Raw genomic sequence first — 26273 nt, 5'->3', positions numbered from 1 at the left:
TTCTGGCTTGCAGAGTTTCTGTTGAAGGATCAGCTGTTAACATTATGGGGATTCCCTTGTGTGTTATTTGTTGTTTTTCCCTTGCTGCTTTTAATATTTTTTGTTTGTATTTAATTTTTGATAGTTTGATTAATATGTGTCTTGGCATGTTTCTCCTTGGATTTATCCTGTATGGGACTCTCTGTGCTTCCTAGACTTGATTAACTATTTTCTTTCCCATATTAGGGAAGTTTTCACCTACAATCTCTTCAAATATTTTCTCAGTCCCTTTCTTTTTCTCTTCTTCTTCTGGGACCCCTATAATACGAATGTTGGTGCGTTTAATGTTGTCCCAGATGTCTCTGAGACTGTCCTCAGTTCTTTTCATTCTTTTTTCTTTATTCTACTCTGCAGTATTTACTTCCACTATTTTATCTTCCAGGTCACTTATCCTTTCTTCTGCCTCAGTTATTCTGCTATTGATCCTTTGTAGAGAATTTTAAATTTCATTTATTGTGTTGTTCATCACTGTTTGTTTGCTCTTTAGTTCTTCTAGGTCCTTGTTAAATGTTTCTTGTATTTTCTCTATTCTATTTCCAAGATTTTGGATCATCTTTACTATCATTAGTCTGAATTCTTTTTCAGGTAGACTGCCTATTTCCTCCTCATTTGTTAGGTCTGGTGGGTTTTTGCCTTGCTCCTTCATCTGCTGTGTGTTTCTCTGTCTTCTCATTTTGCTTAACTTACTGTGTTTGGGGTCTCCTTTTTGCAGGCTGTAGGTTCATAGTTCCCGTTGTTGGTGGTGTCTGTCCGCAGTGGGTAAGGTTGGTTCAGTGGGTTGTGTAGGCTTCCTGGTGGAGGGGACTAGTGCCTGTGTTCTGGTGGATGAGGCTGGATCTTGTCTTTCTGGTGGGTAGGTTGACGTCTGGTGATGTGTTTTGGGGTGTCTGTGGCCTTATTATGATTTGAGGCAGCCTCTCTGCTAACGGATGGGGTTGTGTTCCTGTCTTGCTAGTTGTTTGGCATTGGGTGTCCAGCACTGTAGCTTGCTGGTCGTTGAGTGAAGCTGGGTCTTGGTGTTGAGATGGAGATCTCTGGGAGATTTTCACCGTTTGATATTATGTGGCGCTGGGAGGTCTCTTGTGGACCAGTGTCCTGAAGTTGGCTCTCCCACCTCAGAGGCATAGCCCTGATGCCTGGCTGGTGCAACAAGAGCCTTTCATCCACACAGCTCAGAATAAAAGGTAGAGAAAAGAAAAGAGAGGAAAGGAAGGAAGGAAGGAAAGAAAGATAGAAAGAAAGAAAGGGAGGAAGGAAGGGAGAAAGTAAAGAAAAGAAAGTAAAATAAAATAAAGTTATTAAAATAAAAGATAATTAAGAAAAAAAATTTTTAAGGTGAAAAACAAAAAAAATGGACGGACAGAACCCTAGGATAAATGGTAAAAGCAAAGCTATACAGACAAAATCACACACAGAAGCATACACATACACACTCACAAAAAGAGAAAAAGGGAAAAAATATATATATATCTTTGTTCCCAAAGTCCACCTCAATTTGGGATGATTCGTTGTCTATTCATGTATTCCACAGATGCAGGGCACATCAAGTTGATTGTGGAGATTTAATCCTCTGCTCCTGAGGCTGCTGGAAGAAATTTCCCTTTCTCTTCTTTGTTTGCACAGCTCCCGGTGTTCAGCTTTGGATCTGGACCCGCCTCTGCGTGTAGGTCGCCTGAGGGCGTCTGTTCCCGCTCAGACAGAACGGGGTTAAAGGAGCAGCTGCTTCGGGGGCTCTGGCTCACTCAGGCCGGGGGGAGGGAGGGGCACGGAGGAGGCGGGGCGAGCCTGCGGCGGCAGAGGCCAGCGTGACGTTGCACCAGCCCGAGGCGCGCCGTGCATTCTCCCAGGGAAGTTGTCCCTGGATCACGGGACCTTGGCAGTGGCGGGCTGCACAGGCTCCCGGGAGGGGCGGTGTGGAGAGTGACCTGTGCTCGCCCACAGGCTTCTTGGTGGCGGCAGCAGCAGCCTTAGCGTCTCATGCCCGTCTCTGGGGTCCGCGCTGATGGCCGCGGCTCGCACCTGTCTCTGGAGCTCATTTAGGCGGCGCTCTGAATCCCCTCTCCTCGCTCACCAGGAAACAAAGAGGTAAGAAAAAGTCTCTTGCCTCTTCGGCAGCTGCAGACCTTTTCCTGGACTCCCTCCCGGCTAGCCGTGGCGCACTAACCCCTTCAGGCTGTGTTCACGCCGCCAACCCCAGTCCTCTCCCTGCGATCCGACCGAAGCCCGAGCCTCAGCTCCCAGCCCCGCCCGCCCCGGCGGGTGAGCAGACAAGCCTCTCGGGCTGGTGAGTGCTGCTCGGCGCCGCTCCTCTGTGCGGGAATCTCTCCGCTTTGCTCTCCGCACCCCTGTGGCTGCGCTCTCCTCCGTGGCTCCGAAGCTTCCCCCCTCCGCCACCCGCCGTCTCCGTCCGAGAAGGGGCTCCTAGTGTGTGGAAACCTTTCCTCCTTCACAGCTCCCTCCCCGAGGTGCAGGCCCCGTCCCTATTCTTTTGTCTCTGTTATTTCTTTTTTCTTTCGCCCTACCCGGGTACGTGGGGAGTTTCTTACCTTTTGGGAGGTCTGAGGTCTTCTGCCAGCGTTCAGTGGGTGTTCTGTAGGAGTTGTTTCACATGTAGACATATTTCTGATGTATTTGTGGAGAGGAAGGTGATCTCCGCGTCTTACTCTTCCGCCATCTTGAAGCATCTTAGCTCATTATAATATAAGAATTCTTTAACAAATAGCCAGTTGAATCCAGAAATAACACATTACTACACACACACACACGCTTGTATATATATCATGACGAATCTGGATTTATCCCTGGAATACAAGGTTGCTTTAACATTAGATAATCCATACATCCACCCACATAATAACACTCTATGACAATAATTTCAAGAAGAAAAATCATATAAATATCACAGTAGATGAAGATCAAATATTTAATAAAATTCAATACTCTCTTTGTGATAATAAACAAACTCTTAGCAAACTAGGAATTGAAGGAAATTTGCATAACTCTAAATAGTATCTATCACATTTTGCAGCATACATAATATTTAATGGTGAAAACTTGGAATTTTTTTTAACTTTAAACAATTGTTATTACACAAAGGTTGTCACATAATTGATTATTGCTCTACTCTGTACACAATTATTCTTACTCTCCACAGAAAGGCTGCTTCTTAGCTTCTCATCTGTTGATGGCAATCACTAAAATCCTGATTTTAACAGAATAGTAGTAAAAATGCCTCAGTGATTTAAGTTGAAAGCAGTGCATTGGTACATGGCTCTTATACTCATTTACCAGGAATGTACAAATGTCTTTATTCAAAAATACAAAATAATTATCTGTAGACACGGACAATGAGAGCAGTAAACCATTCTATGTTGTCAACGGAAACCAGTAACTGAAGGTTATAGTGATTTTCTTAAACATCAGCCAGCCTTTTCTCAGTCATCTCCTTCAACAGACCTCTCTTAAAGTTATTGGTGAGGAACGCTGCCTTGAGCTTCCTCTCACAGCTCATTAATAATGGTAAAGCCCTATTCTAGGAATTAGATCATGCCACCTCCCATACCACTTCCCATTCCACCCATTCCACCCATTCCAGGATCCTTCTCTTCTTTAGGAATTTCTGTAACTACAACTTCTGCTGTAGTTAACAGAGAGGCCACTCCAGCAACATCCAGTAATGCAGTTCTTACAACCTTAGTTGGATCAATGATTCCTTTTTCCACCATATTCACAAAATCTCCAAGCATAGCATCATAACCAACTTCTGAAGAACTCTGCAAAATTTTCTCAACTATCAGTGATCCTTCAATACCTGCATTCTTAGCAATGGTCATTGCAGGAATTTTGAGTGTTTTTAAAATAATTTCTATACCAGTTTTTTGATCTTCATTAGCTGAGTTATTGAATCCAAGGCTGGAAGGCACCGAAGCAGGACACAGCCCCCTCCCAAAACAATGCCTTCTTCAACAGCAGCTCGTGCAGCATTAAGGGCATCTGTAACTCTGTCTTTCTTTTCATTCACTTCAACATCACTTGTCCCACCAAACTTTAGCACAGCAACACCATCTGAGGGTTTTGCCAGACGTTCATTCAGTTTTTCCTTTCCATATTCGCTACTTGTGATATCCAACTGCTCGAGGATTTCTTGAATACGCTTTTCAATTTGAGCCTTGTCACCTTATCCTTTCAAGAGCATGGCATCATCTTTGGTCACAATGACCTCTCCAACTTTTCCTAAGTCATGAGGCTGAACATCTTCAAGATTTAGAGTTAGCCCTTCTTCTCCAAATACTGCACCGCCAGTAGCAATAGCCATGTCCTTAAGCTGGTTCTTTCTATTGTCACCAAAACCTGGAGCTTTGACTACTACAGCCTGAAGACCAACTTTCAGCCTATTCAAAACAAGTGTACTTAGAGCTTCTCCATCCACATCTTCAGCAATTATGACCAAGGGCTTACGGTGAGCATTGGCAATTTCAAGAGCAGGAACAATGGACTGGACACTAGAAATTTTCTTTTCACTCAAAAGAACATAGGCAACTTGGAATTCACATTTCTGACCTTTTGATGTATTAATAAAGCATGGAGAGATATACCCTCTATCAACCTTCATGCCTTCAATAATTTCTAGTTCATCATTCAGTGTTTTCCCATCCTTTCCTATGATAACGCCCTTTCTTCCAGCCTTTTTCATCGCATCAGAAATGATGTTGCCAATTTCTTTGTCTCCATTTGCAGAAATCGTAGCAATCTGGACGATCTCTTTCGGGGTTGTCACAGGTTTAGACTGCTTCTTAAGTTCAGCAATTACAGCATCAACAGCTAACATCACACCTCTCCTGATTTCCACTGGATTAGCACCTTTGCTAACCTTCTCAAAGCCTTCCTTGGCAATAGAGTGTGCCAGTACAATAGCAGTAGTGGTGCCATCCCCAGCCTCTTCGTTTGTGTTATTGGCAACATCTTGAACAAGTTTAGTGCCAACATTTTTATATTTATCTTTTAAGTCAATGGACTTTGCAACAGTCCATCTTTTGTCACTTTGGGACTTCCCCAACTCAGTAATCATTGTCCTTCCCTTTGACCCCATAGTAATGGCTACAGCATCGGCTAAAAGATCTACACCTTGAAGCCTTAAGGTCAGGCATCTGCACCAGATTTTACATCTTTGGCATAAGCCCGAGTGAGATGAGGAGCCAGGGCCCTGGACACTGGCCTAATCTGGTGAAGGACGGCGGGTAATCTGTGAGGCAGTGGCAAGGCGTGCAGGCGACAAGACAGGCCGTCGGCAGTGGGTGAAGGCGGAATTTTTTTTTAAGATCAGGAATAAGACAAGAACATGTGCTTTCAGTGATTATTTTTACGTTTTTTTCCAGAGGTTCTCGCCAACTTAATATAAAAATGAAATAAAAAACTAAGGCATACAGAAAGATTAAAAAGGAGAAACTATAATTGTTCTTCTCAAACATTATGCATTGTATATTTTAAATATTAAATGTATGTTAAGAAGTCCGTAAGATAGCAAGAAAGTTTAATAAAGTTATTTGATAAAAATCGAGATAAAAATGTAATTGCAAGTTTCTAATAGTGATGGGGTTGCTTGCATTGAACTAAGCCTTCTACTTGGAACAATTATAAATTCTGAAGAAAAAAAAATTTTAACTGTCTTTTGAACAGAGATGAAAAACAAAAATTTGGAGCAATCTCAAATTTTGAAAGAAGGGAGCTTGCCTGGGGCAAATTAGCACTTATATGGCTTTCTGCCTTAAGGAACCCCCTGATGCTCTCTTGGAGCATCTAGAACTAAATCAGAAAGCAGCAGCCTCACTGACCTACTGTCTCTCCTTAAAGGATCTATCTTTCCTCAGATTTCAGGCTACCTGGCTATCCTAAAATCTCAGCTCTAGGATGGGTTTAAGAAAAATTATGATTCTATAGTTTATCTAGAACTTTCTTGTTGTTAGGGCAAAGGCACCACTCTTTCCCATTTTCTACAAACTCACGTAGAAGCAGAATTCCCCTACCCCACCCACTCTTTCGCAAAGCCCTGCCCACGTTCCAGAAGGGCCAGCTCCCACTTGAGGCCAGATTTCAGGTGCTGGAAGAAAGACTGCCCACAGACAGATACTTTTTAAATTTAATACCGTATTTTTCACATTGCCCACCATTACTCACAGTTGCGACCTCAAGATGAACCTCCCTCAGCGTTGCCCTCCGAGCCACCGAGGGAAAACGGCGGGGCTCGCGTCTGTCCTGCCACGTTGTGGCGTGGAAGCCGCTAGAAGAGCCTTAGGGAGTTGCTGGGTGCACTTCCCCCGCTTCCGCTTCTTAATCATCCAGTCCCAATCAACATTTGAGGAGCCTTTTTATTTTTTTAAATTTTTATTTTATTTTATTTTATTTTATTTATTTAGCTGTGCCGGGTCTTAGTTGCAGCAAGCAGGATCTTCACTGCCGCATGCGGGCTCTTAGTTGCGGCATGTGGGATCTAGTTCCCTGACCAGGGATCGAACCTGGGCCCCCTGCATTGGGAGCTCGGAGTCTTAGCCATTGGACCACCAGGGAAGTTCTGAGGAGGCTTTTATATTTTTTTATTTTTTTAATTTTTTTAAATTTTATTTATTTATTTATTTATGGCTGTGTTGGGTCTTCGTTTCTGTGCGAGGGCTCTCCCCAGTTGCGGCAAGCGGGGGACACTCTTCATCGCGGTGCGCGGGCCTCTCACTATCGTGGCCCCTCCCGTTGCGGAGCACAGGCTCCAGACGCGCAGGCTCAGTAATTGTGGCTCACGGGCCTAGTTGCTCCGCGGCATGTGGGATCTTCCCAGACCAGGGCTCGAACCCGTGTCCCCTGCATTGGCAGGCAGACTCCCAACCACTGCGCCACCAGGGAAGCCCCTGAGGAGGCTTTTTTAAACACTCAGGCCTGTTGGTTTCAGAATGTATTTAAATGGTGCTGCCACATTATGTTGCATGGCAGAGCGGACAGTGAGGTCTTGTTATTTCCCCTCCTCCCACCCCTGCTCTCCACGGCACATCCGTCTTGAGCAGAAGTCTGTATTTTCTTTTTAGAGTTATTATTTAGGTAGGGTTCATTCTTGTTCATTGCTATGAAGTATTTTGTTGTATGAATATACTGAATTTTACCCATTCTGGTTAAAGAAGATGTGAGATAGATACACACACACACACACACACACACACACACACACACTAGAATATTACTCAGCCATAAAAAAGAATGAAATAATGCCATTTGCAGCAACACGGATGGACCTAGAAGTTACCATACTAAGTGAAGTAAGCCAGACAGCAAAAGATAAATACCATATGATCTCACTTATATGTGGAATCTAAAATATGACACAAATGAACCTATCTACGAAACAAACTCACAGACAGACTCATGGTTGCCAAGGGGAAGGTGGGAGGGGTGGACAGGGAGTTTGGGATTAGCAGATGCAAACTATTATATACAGAATAGATAAACAGCAAAGTCTTACTGTATAGCACAGGGACCTATATTCAATATCCTGTAATAAACCATAATGGAAAAGAATATGAGAAAGAATATATATATGCATAACTGAATCACTTTGCTGTGCAGCAGAAATTAAGACAACATTGTAAATCAACTATACTTCAATAAAATGAATTTTAAAACATACTGCCCATTCTGAGTTTAATAGACATTTGGGTTGTTTCTATTGGCTAATACAAAATAAAATAGTCAAGAATATTTTTGAAAAGGTCTTTTAATGCATTCTATTGACGGGAAATTGCTGGTCTTCAGGAATATGTACATTCAAGGTTAAGACATAATGCTAAATTCTTTTCCAAAGTCCTTATACCAATCCTTTTCCAACCATGTATGATAAATCCAGTTATGCCACATCTCTCCATAACAAAGCTTTATGATACTTTATAAATTTAAACCATTCTGGTGAGTGTAGAGGAACCTCATAATTACAATTTGAATTTCCCTGATGATTAATGTGGTGAACATTTTCATATGTGCAATGGTCACTTGGTTAGTCTAAACTTTTAAAGCACCAGTTAACATCTCTCATCCATTTTTCTATTCATTTGTCTTTATTTTTCTTACCAGTCATATTTGTCAGCAAATATCTTCTTCCACTCTTTGTGTCACTCTCTTAAAGGTATCTATTGATGAACAGCATTTTAATGTAATGCTACTTATCAACATTTTTTTATGTCCTGTTTTTAAAATGTTTTTCTACACTCAAAATCCTCAAGAGGTTTTCCCCTTCAAGAATGTCTTGGCTGTTTTTGGTCCTTTGCATTTCTTTGTAACTCTTAGGCTCAACTTGTTAAATTATATTTTAAATTATCTTTTGGCATTTTTATTAGCTGATTTTAAGAATTTTTTCCCTTTGATTTTCAGGAAATTTACTATGATGCTTCCACATGTGATATTCTTTGTACTTATCCTGCTCTGGATCTGTTGTGATTCTTAAATATGTGGCTATAGATGTTTCATCACTTTTGCAAAAATTTCAGCCTTTATCTCTTCAAATATTGATTCTTCCCCAATTTTCTCTCTTCTCCTAATGGAGATCAATTGCATATATGTTATAACTTTTCACTATGTCTTCATGTGTCTCTTATCTATGTTTTGCCATATTTTTTCTCTTGGTGCTTCAGTTTGCCAATCCTCCTTCATCCATGTTAATCAGCTTTAAACTCATCTACCGAGTCTTCAGATTTAATTATTTTATATTTTAGTTCTAAATTTTTCTTAGATTTCTTTTTGTGAATTTTAACTTTCTGGTAAAATTCTTTTCTTCCATTTTCCTAAATATCTTAATCACAGTTGTTTTAAAGCCCCTGTAAGTAAACTCCAATACTATATGTATTTCCTGTGTGTTTGTTTCTACTGTTTTTTTTTTTTTTAATCTATCGGTTTCTGCTCATTAGAATGTATTTCTTGGTATAAATTTTATTTTTATACAGTATTCTAGTTGAATATACAGTAGTTTTATTGAACGCAGGATATTTTACATGAAAATTTCTAGAAATAATGTAAGGACCAGAATGATGGTATCTTTCTCTATAAAGGATTTAATTTTGCTTGTGTTCCTCTTTAAAGACATGTGGGGCAGATTATCTTTATACAGTCTGTACAAACCTGGGCTTCAGTTTTGTAAATTCTGTTCTATTATTGTGGGCAATCACTCATAAAGCGCACCCATTCAGTCATCCAATTAAAAGCTAAAGTCTGTACCAGGGCCCCTTCTCCTTGGAAACCTTCATACTCTAATTTTTTTCTCCTTCCCTCTCTCTCCACCTCGGCACCATGAGGCTGCCTAAAGCTTTGCTTAGTTTCTCGGCCTCTTGGTCACCTTTCACCTGGTTTACCCTCTACTCTGTTTCTATTATACTCATCTTAGAATCTGGATAGATGCTTAATATTTGGCAAAAAATCTATGCCAGATGTTGGGCTAATTTCAGTCCCTCTCTTCTCTCTCAGATCTTAGCCTGTTAGGTTCTCATGACTTTCTGATTGCTTCCAGTTTTTATAGTTTTGTTTTGCCTGAGAAGCTTATTAGAGTAATAAGAACTTACACAACTGTAGGGGAATCTGGAAAACAAAGATCCAAAGGAAGAAACTGAAGAATCAGAGACAAGTCACTAACCAGCGCTCCTGAAGCCAGGTGCTCCCATTTGCTGAAGTGAGAACACAAAGGGATGTTAGTGGAGAGGCCTATGGAAGGCCACTGCTTCTGGATCCGGTGGGGAGCTTAGGACCATGACTGATGATCAGGGCTAGCGATCATTAAGAGGAGCTAAATATAGTGGGGAAAAGAAAGGACAAGGTGGAAACCACAGACATCTCTGCATCTATTTCTCACCACGTCAAAAATCATAATAGGGGGCTTCCCTGGTGGCGCAGTGGTTGAGAATCTGCCTGCTAATGCAGGGGACACGGGTTTGAGCCCTGGTCTGGGAGGATCCCACATGCCGCAGAGCAACTAGGCCCATGAGCCACAATTACTGAGCCTGCGCGTCTGGAGCCTGTGCTCCGCAACAAGAGAGGCTGCAATAGTGAGAGGCCCGCGCACCACGATGAAGAGTGACCCCCGCTTGCCACAACTGGAGAAAGCCCTCGTGCAGAAACGAAGACCCAACACAGCCAAAAAAAAAAAAAAAAAAAAACAGCCAGTGGACATGACTCATACTATTCAAAAAAAAAAGAAAATCATAATAAACTTCAAAGCAAGATGCCTGCTGCTTCACTTCTACCTTCCAAATCTCATACAACTTTCAGTTTGGCCAACTCTAAACTGGAAGCATACAGAGAAAGGGATTCTGGGAAACATAGGTCTAACCTAGCCAAGTTGACATGGTACAAAACCACCAGAGATATGACAAAAATTTTACCCACAGGGAAACCAGATAGCCAATAAACATACTGAAAGATGCTAAACTTCACATTTATTCAGAAAAATGCAACTTGAAAACACAAGGAGATACAGTTTCACATGCCTCTCATTGGGTAAAATTAAAAGTATTAATGAAGATCATATAATCCTGGCAGAGTGGAAATTGGTTCAACCACATTAACAAGCAATTTGGAATATCAAAGAAAATTGAAGACGTGCATACCTTTTAACCCAGTGATTCTACTACTAGATATACACTATTCACACATGTATACAAAGAGAAGCTTACCAAAATGCTCATAGCGGCATTGGTTTTAACAGAAAAAGAAAAAAAAGAAGAAAATTAAATGTCTGTTAGTGGGATTCTAGATAAACATTTATTTGTTCATATAACAAAAAAGACTATACAGTAGTTAAAATGAAAAAATTAAAACTAAATGTATGAACATGAGTGAATCTTAGAAACAATATTGAAAAGCAAGCTGCTAAAGAATATATAGAGTATAATAGCATTTCTATATTTTTTTAATATGCAAAATAACACTAGTACATATATTTATGGAATTCATGTATATGTAGTAGAAATATAAAACATTCCAAAGAGTGAGATCAAATTCAGAGGTGTGAAATAAGGGAGAGTTCACGGGAGGCTTCCATCGTCTATGTGATGATTTATTTCTTGTGCTTGGTGTTGGCTGCATGGATGCTTGTTTTATTCTCTCAATGCTTTTTTCTCTCCAAATTTATTTATTAATCGCTGAAAAAAGAAACTTGATCTTGCCAAGTATGTTTCATCCCACCTGCCTATGAAAGTAGTCAGTTATTATTACCTACTCACTCCACAGGCCAGAGAATCTTCCAAACCTTAATTATTATCCCTGTTTATTTAAAGTTTTTTCTCTCTCTTTATATAAAATTAACCATAGTTGTTAGACATTTTTTAAGGCATGGTTAAGGCTGAGCTCTGTTTTTTTTTTAATTCGATAATACTATCTCTGTGACTTTTACATTATTAAATAAATTTAGATATGTTTGATATACTTCACTCAGATAGTGTCTTATTTTGGAGTTGATTTAAATAAAAAAATAAAGGGGCATTTGCTGAAAAGAATTTAGAGGATTTATACCTTTTGTTAAAAAATTGAGAACACTTGCTCACTGGAATTCTAGGTGGTGAACTGGAAGGCAGAGCGATCTGGTAGGGCTGCTCCATTGGAGAAAGGGGGCTATGACATAGAAGGAGAAACAAACGAGGCATCCAGGCTTTGGAATCTAATAGAATGGAAGGGAAGAAACAAAAGGAGGAAGCAAGATGGGAGACTGTTGTGGATTGTGTGAAATGGTCCTCCCTCACAACCCCTCAAATATTCAATATTATGTTCACAAAATCACACAATGCTGACTGAGACTGAAATTTTGAGGAAAGCGTGAAAGAGGGGATATTCACATCAGGGTCTGACGTGGCAGAGACTAGAACAGTACACATGGGTAGGAGCTCAGAGGCATAGAACTTTTGAGAAAACACAGCAAAGAGACACACAAATTTTAGAGAGAGCTTTGAACTACTACTAGACCTACGAGTAGAAAGCAGGCCACGTTTATTCAGTTTTCCAAAGGATAGGGGGCACCACTGTTGAGCTCTCTATTACACAAAAATATATTTCTACCCACTGAATGGTTTCCATTCCGTTCAATACAGTTTGTAAAAAAAATTGAGATATGGTGCTTGTTTTCAGAAGAGTTGCTTCAGAGCAACCAAATTCAAATAATACATTTAATTGCATATATTCTGCTTAGGCCTTAGCTGAAGAAAAATGGTAATATTTTCTCAGAGAAAAGTGTGAATTAAAGACAGAGTCACATACTAATTTCATTTTTACATCTAAATATATAATGAGAATGTCTTGATGCCTTTTGGCAAATAGACATATGCTTTTGCCTCTCCCTTCAGGAAACATAGATGGTAATACTGCATGATTCCTAATCAGGGCAACAATCTGTAAATAAAGTATGCAATACTTGGGAAGATTTTTTTTATTAAACATTTTTTACTCTTCACACTTATAATCTTTCAACAATATTAAACATGTATGTTGATGATAATTTTCACTGAACCAATTTCTTTGTTTTCTTACATTCTATTTCTCATGAACTAAAAATGATCCTACTTTATTTTAAATTTAAAAAGTGCTTGTATTAGAAAAAGAACTGTGCTAGAGATACAAAATAAGTAAAATTTCTTTGATTAAAAATAGTAAGAGCTGTACTATACTAAATGTATTATTTTTTTGTTATTAAGTGAGTAAATTTCAGTGATTTTTGTTTTTATGCATAATATTTGTTCTTTTTTAATTCCCTGCTGATATGAGAACTGCATCGAAGTATGTTATGCCATTGGTGGTTTTCAGTGAGAGAAGGAGAAAAGTTAAACCTGAAATTTCCTTGTTTTTAAAGACTCTTTTGCTAAGCAATAGAAATGTTTCTCTTTTATCAGAAGTTTCATGGATGGTAAAAGTTGGAACAAATCTACTTAGTATTAAAGATTGTAAGGCTCTGGAGTCAAAACTGTGATTCCAAACCACCACCTGGGTAAAGATAAGCAACAAGGATATACAGTATAGCACAGGGGATTATAGCCATTATCTTGTAATAACCTATTATGGAGAATAATCTGCAAAAATACTGAATCACTATGCTGTACACCTGAAATTAACATAATGCTGTAGATCAACTACACTTCAACAACAAAAACGACAAGACAAAATCACATCACTTGGGTGAACTGCTCAACTCCTTCATGCCTCAATTTCTTTATCTCTAACAGGGAAATATAACAATATGTCTTTCTGTTTGGATGACTGAATGAGATTAAGTATGTAGAACTCTCAACATAATGCTGGACATAGACTAAGACATGATAATTGGTAGATTTTATTATTGCTTTTAAATGATATAGGCTAAAAATGGCCATCACAGATGATGGAGGTATAAATATAAATATATATGCATGTAAATATGTAGATATACATACACATATATACATTTCACTGTTTGTGTAAGGATGCAACCTAGACCAACAGAATCAGCACTGCACAAGGCTCAGGCTGGCTTGCTGACCAGCTACTTTGTGACATGGTGAACTCAGCTTCTCCACATCTCACCTTCCCTGTTTGTAATATGAGAGTTTAGACAAGAAAATCTTTATGATTCTAATCCAGTCCTAACAGTCACTGATTCTTTTTTTTTTTTTTTATCAGTAGTGTCAAATAGGAATATGTGAAGTCAGAGTTTAGAGAAGAGTGACTCTCAAAAGAGAAAAGCAAAAAAGCTGAAAAGAGAGTTTTTCCTGCCAAAATGGCTGAGCAACAGGAACTCAACAGTAGATTCTAATATAATTTTTAAAAGAGTTGTTATGTACTGAACGTTTGTGTCTTCCAAAATTTAAATGTTGAAATCCTAAGCCCCAATGTGATGATATTAGGAGGTGGGGTCTTTGGGAGGTAATTAGGTCAGGATGGTGGAGCCCTCATGAATGAGATCAGTGCCTTTATAAGATGACACAGTAGAGCTTGCTCCCTGTCTTTGCTCTCTATCACGTGAGGATATAATGACAACCATCTGCAAACCAGGAAGCAGTCCCTCACCAGACACTGGATCTGCTAGCACCTTGAACTTGGACTTCCCAGCCTCCAGAATTGTGAGAAATAATTGTTGTTTAAGCCAGCCAGTCTATAGTATTCTGTTGTAGCAGCCTGAACTAAGACAAGAGTGAATTCTCTTCAAGAGTGAACATATTCATTCTTTTAGTCATTCATTTATGTGAAATTAGTGAACACCTACTATGTGCCCAGCATTGTAGGAGGTGCTAGAAATACAGAAATAATTATTTGCCCTTTGAGTATTTAGTGGGAAAGGCATACAATTACAATCATTGTGGAAAAGACTGTATCTTATATGATATGGTAATATAGGCCATCCACATGCCTCTAGGTGAGGTGCTGAGGAAAGAGGCCCTCATCCGGAGATGAGAAACTTTGTTTTCAGGTTGTATCTTTTATATATTGCCTATTACTCAGTTTCCCTCTTTTATAAATGAGGATAATTTCAGTATCCACCTTACAGAATATTATGAGAGTTTAATTACATAATTTGGGTAAAGTGATTAGTGAGTTGTCAATAAACATTAGATTTTTAAAAAAAATTTAATAAGTGGACTATATATTTTAGTGGTTAGGAGTTTGGTTTTTTGAGCTGAAAAGATTAGTTTTGAATATCAGCTTTGCCATTTACTATCTGTGTGTCCTCAGGATATACCTTAATCTTTAAGTATATCCTCATTTATAAGATGAGAATTATGACTGTTCCTTTTTGGTTTGCTGAGATGATACAATTATAAAATGCATGTAAAGTGCTTATTAAAGTGCCAATCTATTTTTCAGTGCTTAATGAATGCTAGCTATTTTAAAATAAAGGATCAAAGATACCACCAAAGCCCTCATAAGCATATAAAATGGTACACATATGTATCATATTACAGAACAAACTTGGCCAGGTATCTTAGAGGTAGAACCTAAGACAGGCATTCTTTTTTTTTTAAAACTCAAATTAATTTAAAATTCAACGAATCAACCAAATAAATTAAAAACTCAACACAAACTCTTCATTATCATTTAGGTATCTAAATGTACTACTTCATCAAATCATTCTGGATTATAAACATGACAGTAATAGTTTATACATATGAGTTTCTTTCACATCAAGATGTAAAATGTTTAGCTCATTAATCTTAGACCACTGTGAGGAAAATTGAAAAAATGATGACAGCCTCATCAGTAAGTGTAAACACACTAGAATATTATTTTCTAAACTGGGTCACAGGTCTTTGGTCAAAGACTGGGTTCAAGTTGTTTGTCTTCCTGCAAGGACATTGAAAGCACCTCTTGAGTAATCATTATAATGCGGACTTTTCCAGCCTAGGGATGTTGACAGGTAAAGATGATACATTAGTACCCATTTTATATTGGATTAGTCCATCTCAGGTCCCATTCTGAGATCCTTTCCTCCCCGTATTGCTTGGAGGTTGTATCCCACTGGTGGTGTCTACTGCAACAAAGCTGTAGCTATACCATCTTCATTCATTCACTCAGCCCTTCATTCATTCACATATTCATTGATTTTTTTAAAAATTTATTATTATTATTTTTTAACATCTTTATTGGAGTATAATTGCTTTACAATGGTGTGTTAGTTTCTGTTTTATAACAAAGTGAATCAGTTATACATATACATATATCCCCATATCTCTTCCCTCTTGTGTCTCCCTCCCGCCCACCCTCCCTATCCCACCCCTCTAGGTGGTCACAAAGCACCGAGCTGATCTCCCAAGACAGGGATTCTTGTTCCAGTGATTTATTGAGGAAGTTCTCTCAGGAGAGGAGAGGGAGGGAAACAGGATAAGGGAGTGGAACAAACTAACAAAGAACGTAGTCCTAGTTAGATACTAGCTTCAGTCTGATCCCTTGGGGAAAAGTTCAAAGCATAAATTGCACCACAGAATTAGTTCCACTTTATGGCAAGTGGACCAGCCACTGTACTGCTGTGTCAGTCTGTCACTGGTCGACCTCTTGAGGGAAGGGAGGGGGGAGTCAGCCTTCTGGGAAAGAAGTTCCCTGTTGGCTGAGAGCAACTCTCTGGAAAAGGGACAATGGTGAATTATTATTAGTCAACAATCCAGCAACAGGGTGATGGATACAAATGGATAAAGGCAAATTTAGTGGGACACCAACAGCATGCACTACACAGCAGAAGGGGAAAAGATATGTTAAAGGTCTAGATGTATTATTGTTAATGAAATTGTTTAAAGTTTAGCTTCCTGGAAGTCAAAGAAAATAGGGTTTTTCTGGATTTATAAAAGTAATATGATGTCTCCTGTTTGGCGCTCTGGAGCCATTCTGCATCTTTCTTGCTTTGGGCTGTATCTCCTGGAAGCTGGAATGTGTAAACTGCATCAACTGTTCTTTTGATATTTGGCTTTTGATGGGGTCAGGCCCATTGGACTACTGGACGGAGAAAATGAGCAAGAAGAACTCCATGCCTGTGGGGCTTATGCGAGCTGGCTGTGTGCCTGCTCTGGTCATGGAACCTTCAGGGAGCCCACTCTCTTTTTGTCTTTTTAGGTAGAAGAGTGGTAATAATGCTTTCTGTTGCTGTCTTACACTAGAACACACATACTGCCTACACCACTGTAAAGAGTTTCCTGGGAATTCCTTGGCGGTCCAGTGGTTACGATTCCGTGTTTTCATTGCCGAGGGGGAAAAAAAAGAGTTTCCTTATTAAACTTTCTTCAAAGTACTCAAATTAAGTTTGCTACCTGTTTCCTGACTAATATACGTGGTATATCATTTAATTACAAAAATGACTATCTTCCCTACACTAAATTCTAGACACAATTTATTACCTGAATATATTCTGACTTAAAATACATTGAATATAATAGACTGAATATGTGAAGTATTCTTCCAATAGCCATTTTTCTGGAGACCTTTCAAAGTGTTGAATTAATACTGAATTGTAATTCATCAAAGTTATTACTATAGAAAATTAAAATAATATATCCCAGGAAATTGGCACATTCACCTAGCCTTATTACCTTACGCCTGTATGCAAATGAACATCAGCCTGAAGACTTTGGCTTTCACAGAAAATCAGAGTCAAATTCCAAGTCAGTTAATTCTTCCTTTAAAATACACATGGTTACCAAAAAATTTCAAACATCTAGTTTTTTTAAATCTAAGGATATATGTACAATGTCTCTTCCCCAAAAATATTAAGCCATACTGACAGAAATTAAATTCCTAGATAAATGAAAAATTATACCAAGTTCATGGATTGGAGGACTAAATATTATAAAGATTTTAACAAAAATTAATCTAAAAATTGAGTGCAATCCTAACTAAAGTTTCCGTGGATTTTTGTAGAAATATATATTGAAATGCAAATAACCAAGGCAACCTTGAAGAGAAACAAATAGGGGCGACCTGTTCTATTCAATGTCAAAATAATTTTGAATTTCTAATTCGATGTCAAAAGAGCTACAGCAAAAAAGTGCGGTATCGGTGCAAGGACAGATGAATAGACTAATGGATCAGAATACGGTGTGCAGAAACAGACCTGAATGAATATGAATACTTGGTTTATGTCTAATGTGGCACTGCATAACAGTGGCAAAAGGGCAGTCTTTTCAATAAATAGTGTTCTGTTAGTTGTATATCCATATGGAAAAAACAAAGCTCAACTACCATCTCACACAATAAATAAAAGTCAATTCTAGAGGGGTATAGAACAAAATGTGAAATGTAAAAGAAGAAAGTATCTAGAAGATAACAAAGAGAATATCTTTATACCTGTGGGATAAACAAAGATTTCTGAAAACATAAAATATGCTGACCATCAGGGAAAAGATTGACAAAATTGGACTACCCCAAATTAAGAATTTCTCTTTATCAAAAGACACCATCAAGAGAGCAAAAAGTAAGTTACAGAGAGAGAGAAGATACAACCAACAGAAGAGTGATATTCAAAATATAGAGAGAGGTTCTAAAAATCAGTAAGAAAAAGACAAGGTGATGGCAACATGGCAGAAGACTTGAAAAGTCACATGAAAAGGTGCTCAACATCATTAGATATCAGGGAAATGGAAGGTAAAAACATAACTTTCGTAGTTGTGTAGTGTTATGCCACGAAAATGGTAAAAGCAAAAATGAAAAACAGAAAAAAATCAAGAGTTGGTGAGAATATGGAGCAACATGAGCTACTATAAATTGCTGGGGAGCAGAGTGTAAATTGTTATTGCACTTTGCAAAGCTGTTTATCAGTATTTACTCAAGTTAATCATAAACATACTTCATAATCCCACAATTTAACTGCTATCTTTTATACCCAAAAGAAATGCACACATGTGCACCAAATGAAAAGTTCAGTAATATTCACTGCAGCATTATTGCTAATAGCCCAAAACTGGCAATAACCAAAATGTTCATCAACAATAAAATATTTAAATAAGTACACATACATGGTAATACTATTCAGCAATGAAAATTTTAAAAACACTGTTACACACACAAAAAACAGGTAAGTTGAGTGAAAGAAGGCAGAAACATCGTGCTAATATTGTTTGATTCCGTTTGCATAAACTTTAAACTGGCAAAGAACTTATCCATGGTTTTATAAACCCTAAGATTGGTTATCTTTAGGAAGAAGGAAGGGATTAATAATTGGGAAGGGGTCCAAGATGGAGAGTGGTTTTTCTGGGCTGCTGGTAATGTTCTATTTCTTGCATCTGTCATGGCTACACAGGTGTATTTACTTTACAATAATTCATTAAACTGTACACTTTTCCACTTACCTGTTAGTATGTTATACATCAATAGATTTTTAAAAATTATACAGACTCAAACAGAGGAAGAAAGTGATCACCAAGTTGTAGTGGTCAATTTTAAAGCTTTTGTGGTAGCAACTTGGACTAGAAAGACTTTCTAGAAAATCTAATCATTTTGACAATGTTCCCGCTTAGTGATGTGTATATACTTGTGTGTTATCCAATACATTATTTATGTGTTATCCAATATAGTTCCTATATTACTTTAATGTGTCTACTCATAAGTAAAAGAGAAAAGGAAAGGAAATGGATATTGTGGAGCATATACACTATGTAAGGCATAATGACAGGTGCTTCATACTTTAAAAAAAAAAATCCTCAGAATACCATGGTAATTATTATTGTTCACATTTTTCAGGTTAAGAAGTTGAGACTCAGGCTTCCCTGGTGGCGCAGTGGTTGAGAATCTGCCTGCCAATGCAGGAGACACGGGTTCGAGCCCTGGTCTGGGAAGATCCCACATGCCGCGGAGCAACTAGGCCCGTGAGCCACAATTACTGAGCCTGCGCGTCTGGAGCCTGTGCCCCGCAACAAGAGAGGCCGCGACAGTGAAAGGCCCATGCACCGCGATGAAGAGTGGCCCCCACTTGCCACAACTAGAGAAAGTCCTCGCACAGAAACGAAGACCCAACACAGCCAATAAATAAATAAATAAATAAGTCAGGAGCTCTTTAAAAAAAAAAAAAAGAAGTTGAGACTCATAAATGCTAAGTAACCTGCCTAAGGTCATATATCTGAAGGCTATATATCCAGGGACATAGCTAATAAATGTCAGAGTCTGACTTCATATCAGATTGTTTAAGTCCATAGATTGTATACACTGGACATGGGAAAGATCTGAAATTCACTGTCTGGCTTTATTGTCAAAAGCCCTGAACTTATGCCATAACACCATCATTTACTCCTGTAGAACCCTGGAGCAAGATAGTTGACCATTCTGAGCCTGGGTTTCCTTATTTCTAAAATAGAAAACTGGAGATGTTGGTGCTCCCCCCAGATCCTCCTGACCATCCAGAGCACCCATCCCCTATCTGCTATGAGTACTGATTGACAATGACCCCCTTCTCCAGAGAACTGCCCCCAGAGTATTGGTCCTACAGGAACCTCCACGTGTCCCCGGAGATCTTGACCAATGCCTGACAGGTACAATAGGTCAACCTGTTGCAACAACGGGGTCCAACTCTGTGGTGCAGTTTGTGCTCAAAGCTTTTCAGTGGGAATAGACTGAAGCTTAATGACATGAAGCTCCGTTGAAACCTCCTTCTTGCTTAGTTTGTATTTCCCATTCTGTCCCGCTTCCCTCATGCCCCCTTCTCCTGAGGGCACTTTCTCAATAAATCATTTGAAAAGAATCACCATCTCAGTCTTTGCTTTTAGATGACTTAAGATAAAAATATCCACTAAAATAGTATGAGAATAAAGTGAAATAAATATATAGGAACTATTTTAACTGTAGAGTACTATAAAAGTTCTATATGAATATTATGCAGAATTATAAAACAAGTCAAGTTCATTACTTTTGTATCTTTTCCCTTGAGTATTAAAAACTATCACCTTTCAGACCTAGTATACTTGCATTCTCTCTTCTCTCTCACATATCAAAACAAAATATTAGTTTATGCTTTTATTCCTTGGGGCTTTGGCTAATTAATCAAAGTGTTTCAGTCTTAGGATCATGAGGTATTCAAGAGTATGAAAAGAAAAGATGGGTTTGGTTGGCTTCTATTGGTCATAGTGCTTTAGTCTGGGTGAATATATTTTGCTAATCTAGAGGTATTCACTGTTTTTGCTCGAGTATCTCCTAAAATAATTTTTTAAAATTATATTTTTAGTTGTTAGCTAAAGTTTTATATTGAAGGCTTAATAGTTAAACATGATTATAAGTTCTAGAAAATTGTATATTGCATTTGTGTGTTAAATATTTTTCATCAAAACATTAGAGCAGACAATTAAACTTATTTAAGTTAGAGGAAAAATATATGCCAAAGAATTAACTGCCAAAGCCAGTTCTTAATTGTGAAACCAATAATCTAAATTAAGCTTTTCTGTGAGGGGAAAAAAAAAACCCTGAGTTTTTCAATCACAATAAACATATAAATATGCATTCCCACTATCACTTCGCTTCTGAATTCTAAGATATATAAGTAATACATGGTTTGGGGGAGATAGATAAAGTTGCAGGATCCTAGCCATCAGACTTTCCCCTAGATAAGAAAGGGCACTTTTCTCTCCAATGTTTTTGCTGATGCTTTTCTAGCTTTACCATCTTGTGATTCTCCCAGTGTCACTTCTCAAATTTTCTTTGTTTGGCACCCCAGAAACTCCTTGGGATAACACACCATACTGATTTCAGATGAGTGAGGGGAAGACAGAAGGGTCTGCGAAGAGAGATATGGAAAAGAAGTGGTAGGTCCCAGGAGACACTCTAACAGATTAGTTTTAAGAAAGACTAAGTATGAACTTTGAGGATCTGGAAGATGGACCTCTAAAAATATTCCTACCTGGGTAACCTCTGGAAAGCCTTCTTACGTCTCCAGGGCTATGCATTTCACCACCTTAGCCTCTAGGTCACCCCACTTGCAGCCAGATGCCTAGAGATAAGGGACCTCCCCGAACTCTACCCAGGATTTCTCCCAGGCAGAGCTGATAGCTGAGAAAATGTGTTACTCTTTGTTTCCCCTTGTTATTTATTACTCTTTGGTTGCATGTAACTGAACTTCAGCACAACTTCAGTGCAAAACAGGAATGAATGATAAGAATGCACTGGGGACATGTATATGTATATGAATGGCTTTGCTGTGCATCTGAAACTATCAACATTGTTAATTGGCTATACGCCAATATAAAATAAAAAGTTAAAAATAAATAAATAAATAAATGACTACTTGGAAAAAAAAAAAAAAGAATGCATGGGGTCTCATGGTGCCCAAGAGCCATCATGCAGCCGGACCTCAGGAACATAGTGGAATCAGGAAATGGAATATTAGCAGTCTTTCTTCTGTCTTTTATCTCTGCTCTTCTCTGCATGTTTGATTCATAATTCTTTCTCTAAACCCTTTCTCTGCTTTTCTGATCTATAAGGTAGAGTAATATGGCTGCTGAAAATGCCTTAGTGTAAATTTCATCTATCTTCCAGAGAAAGACTGAATCTAATTCTCCAAAGAAAGGAATCTTATAGGGGAAGAGGGTATCATGCATCCAATCTTGATCCATGGAACTATGCCCCCATGATTCATGTAAAATCATAGGGTTGAATCAGGTTTGAGATGAGGCTTCTGAACAGATAAAACATTCAGCATACACCCAATTCCTTCCTAGGTTGGACAGAGAACCTAGCCACAAACACTCAGGACAATTTTCAGTTCTAAGTTGAGTCAATGTATTTCCTGTCTTAGGAATATTTTCACATTAGTCTATCCATAGAGGGACTAAATGCTATATTCTGAGACTTAAGAACTTCATACAATAGAAGGGGTGCTATTTGGGGATTGCAAATGGGACAGGAGTGAGACCATCTGCCCATGAAATCACATCATACTTACTTCTAAGATGGTAAGTCCATTGTGGAGAGGAGACTAATTTGAAGTGACATGAGAAAAGATATAATTGTTAAGTCTGCATACCCTCAATGAGGTGTGGTTGTTTTCCTTGCACCATGCTTCTATCCTAGTGGCTTTCAATCCTGAGTAGCAGATGTTCTCAGTGCCCACCCATATCTTCTCCAAACCTTTTCTATTTTCGTGCACAACAGCTACCTGCATGTTTTCACCTGCATCTCCGTTGGAGTGATGTTCTCAGACTTCCCTCGCCTTTGCCTCAGTACAGAGAGAGCCGAAGGGGCCTAGGAATTTGCGTTGCCACCAGTGACTACTGGGTAAAATACTCAGCTCTCTAGTCCCTGATGGGGACAGCTTGGAGGTGTGACTTATAAGTCTGCAGAGGTTCCCTGCAGGACTGAATCAAGTTACCACCCCTGGGTCTTTGCTTGACACCAGTCTCTTGCCTGGCTTCCTTCCCTTCCCTGTCACTTGACATACTTTTCTGTGGTTATTCCTTGGAACATTCTTTAATAAATCACTTTTATATGAATCTTCATCTCAGGCTCTACAGCTAGGCACCCCAACCTTAGATACTGCCTATCCATTAGAATTACCTGGGAAGTTGCTAATAGAAATTCTTCACTTAGGCCATGAGTGAGAGAAACAAAATGAATTTTTACCCTACAGAATTAAATCAGAAACCTTACCTTTTAATACATATATAATTTGGTCCAATGCGCTGTGTTGTGTGTGTGTGTGTGTGCATCCACATGTGTGAGAAAGAGACAGATTGACAGAGAGACTGAGAGATATAGATACAGAAAGAGACATTCTTTCATGATATTTAGAATAACTACTGACCTTGAATTAGAAAAAGTATATATGTTGTAGGTATCAGTCAGGGTTTGAAAGAGAACCAGAAGGAGATACATATATATGTATCTTTACGTGTGTATGTGTATATTACGAGATTTGTATAAAGAACTGGCTCACACAGGTTGCAAGCTGTTGAGTCTGAAATCAGTAGGGCAGACTGGCTGGCTTGAAACAGGCAGGAGTTGACCCTACAGTCATGAAGTAGAATTCTTTCTTCTCCAGGAAACCTCAGCTTTTGCTCTTCAGGCCTTCAACTGATTGGATGCGGCCCATCCTGGCACATGAGTTACCAAGGGTAATCCCCTCAAAGTCAATTGATTGTAGATGTTACCACATCTACAAAATACCTTCACAGCGCGACCTGGACTAGTGTTTGGTTAAATAACTGGGTATTGTAGCCTAGTCAGGTTGACACAAAAGGCTACTCATCATATTGCAGGACTAATAAAGTAAGAAGAAAAACAATTTGTTGTGTCAAAATAGTACCAAAATGTGGCATTCACAGAAACCACTCGGCATTTACGCAGTATAATAAGTTTGCATATTGTTAAACTGGTGATATTAACTTCTTATAAAAGGCAGTGACTCAAAAAAATCAACTCTATATATACTGTATATCTATATATAGATACATTCATATTTTTAAATAATCTGCTCACATCTTTGAAAATTAGAAAAGAAGTTAATGCTTCTATTTGTAGCTAAGACACATTAAGAGGGCATTTTTTTCCCAGTCCGGTTTATATAATATTAACAACTGTCAGTGATTGCCCAACAATACCCATCTACAAAGGCACTAGAGTATTGAGAGTGAGGGAGAAACCAAGCCTTGGCCTAAGAGGGAGCTGGCAAGATTACAAGAAGTGGTAGTGATACCAGGATTGGGTGTAGGACCGCAGGCCCTAGGGAAAATGAAGTAAGATCAAAATCGAGCTAAGTGGAGTTTAACCGATTCAGTCCAGTGGAGGCCATGTGGCAGAATAGGAAAGGTTCAATACAAGAAGCAGATCCGTAGCCACAGGCACACAGGAGTATCTTGGCATGTAAAAAAAGAACTGAGATGTTTGTCCTAGTCACCAGCTATCAAACGGTAGCACGGAAGTCCCACGTGGGTTAGATTATTTAGAACTGCTGACTGGCATTACTACCCTTTATAAATATTTGGCCTCCCTCTGATTTTGAACATGTGGGAGGATCACATACCTGTGCCCCCTTTGAAATAAGGTGTGGCCAAATGAGTTCCGGTCAATGAACTGTGAGTGTAGTCATTTGTGAGTGCCACTTCCGGGCAGAGGCACCTGATTGCTGGAACTCAGCTCCCCAGGGCTCTCCCCTCCTGCTGGGTGACTGTGAAATGCTGATATGGGTGCTTCTGATGGGCTGAAGCAGGCTGGAATGCTGAGCCAGCACACGGAGGATGACTGCCCTGGAGGGTGGCCCAAGCCTGCAGAGAACGCCAAACTGTGTTAAGTTACTGAGATCTTTACATTTTGACTGCAGCATAGCTTATGACCTGCCTGAATGTGACATGGAAACGGGCATAGAGCATATTCAATTAAATAGCTTCCAACTTACCAAGACTCTTCAGGCAGAGTCAGTCTCTGCCTCTGTCTCTCTCTCTCTCTCTCCCCCTCCCCTATCCACCCCTCCCCCGCATATACTTTTTTCACTCTTTTTATTTTTGGCATTGACTGTGCTATAGAAACAACTGGGATGGGCAAGGATGGGGGCGTCTTATAGTCATTTTTTGAATGAAGAAAAGGAACCATCACCATCGGAAGGTGTCAACTTTTGAAAACCCACAGAGGGCATGAAGTCACAATCTTAGCTGCTCTTTTCTACCCTTCGTATGATTCAGTGAGGCGTTTTGGGGTTTGTAAGGAACATAAATCTCAAACCAGCTCTAGAAAACAGGACTTGTTGTCAAGATATTGAGGGGTCTCATAAATCCAGAAAAAATTTAAACAACCAGGCCTTAGAACAAAAAGGAAAACAGATTTAGGAATCTCTTTGTCTCTGTCTCTCTCCTCCCTTCACCCCTGCTGAATCTGAACGATGGTCCCTCTGGCCTGAATGGCTTCACCTGTTTACCCACCTTGCACATGAATCATTAGCTGGTGGACACCTCAGTTCCAGTCTGCAAGACCTTTCATTCAAACAACCACCCCCAACTTTCCTCTGAATTTTTAAGTCATGTTCTTCCAAGAGAGTATCTGTTTAGCCTAGCTTACTTTGCAAATTAGTTTTGGGAAGTTAAGGTCACTGGTCCTTAGATGTTCTCTGGTTAGATATTCACCCAGCCTGGTCCAGTCCTCTGTGAGGACAGCAGTTGAACCTGTGAATTGATGATCGCTCAGCAGGTGCCGTGGCTGGGGCATTTTATCTAAGATAGGAGTGGGCAGGACAGGCACCTGAAAGCCTATCTAGCACAATTTCCCTGACTGTTTACACTTCTGTGGGCTGGACATCAGGGACACCCTGAAAGAGAGAAGGAATATCTTTTGAGGGTCTGCTTCTAAACAACCATCACCCAAATTCTACCCACTTCCTCCCTGAAAATTGCTAATGTCCGGCCTAATTTATCACTAGGGAATAATTCAAATGTTTCAAACAATAGAACTCCTTGTGTATTTGAAGAAAGAGGAGCTATGAGTAACACTGTGCCCTCCCCTGGATTTACACACGTAATTATTCTTACAATGGGGACATGTGAGAGACACACCTCACACGAAAACGGAACTCCTGAATTCCCATCCCATTTCTCATCCTGGAGGTCTGAGCCAATTCTTTTTACTCTATTAAAGTTGATTTTTGTAATTCAAAAAAAAATCTAAACATGAATTTCTATTTTTCTCTACAAATGCAAAATGATTACCATCATAAGATTAGTTAAAATCTACCACCTCACATAGTTACAATTTTTTCCCTTGTGATGAGAACTTTTAAGATCTACTCTCTTAGCAACTTTCAAATATATGAT

The 26273-nt window shown here is 39.1% G+C and overlaps 1 pseudogene; it reads right to left on the bottom strand.

Moving 5' to 3' along the window:
- Window positions 1-3476: 3476 nt before the first annotated feature.
- LOC118895903 lies at window positions 3477-11654 on the bottom strand (annotated as a pseudogene).
- Window positions 11655-26273: the final 14619 nt, after the last annotated feature.

Source organism: Balaenoptera musculus, chromosome 5 (assembly GCF_009873245.2).
Source record: "Balaenoptera musculus isolate JJ_BM4_2016_0621 chromosome 5, mBalMus1.pri.v3, whole genome shotgun sequence".
Classification (NCBI taxonomy): domain Eukaryota; kingdom Metazoa; phylum Chordata; class Mammalia; order Artiodactyla; family Balaenopteridae; genus Balaenoptera; species Balaenoptera musculus.
The sequence above is the reverse complement of the archived record's forward strand: the minus strand, read 5'-3'. Positions and strand labels throughout refer to the sequence as shown.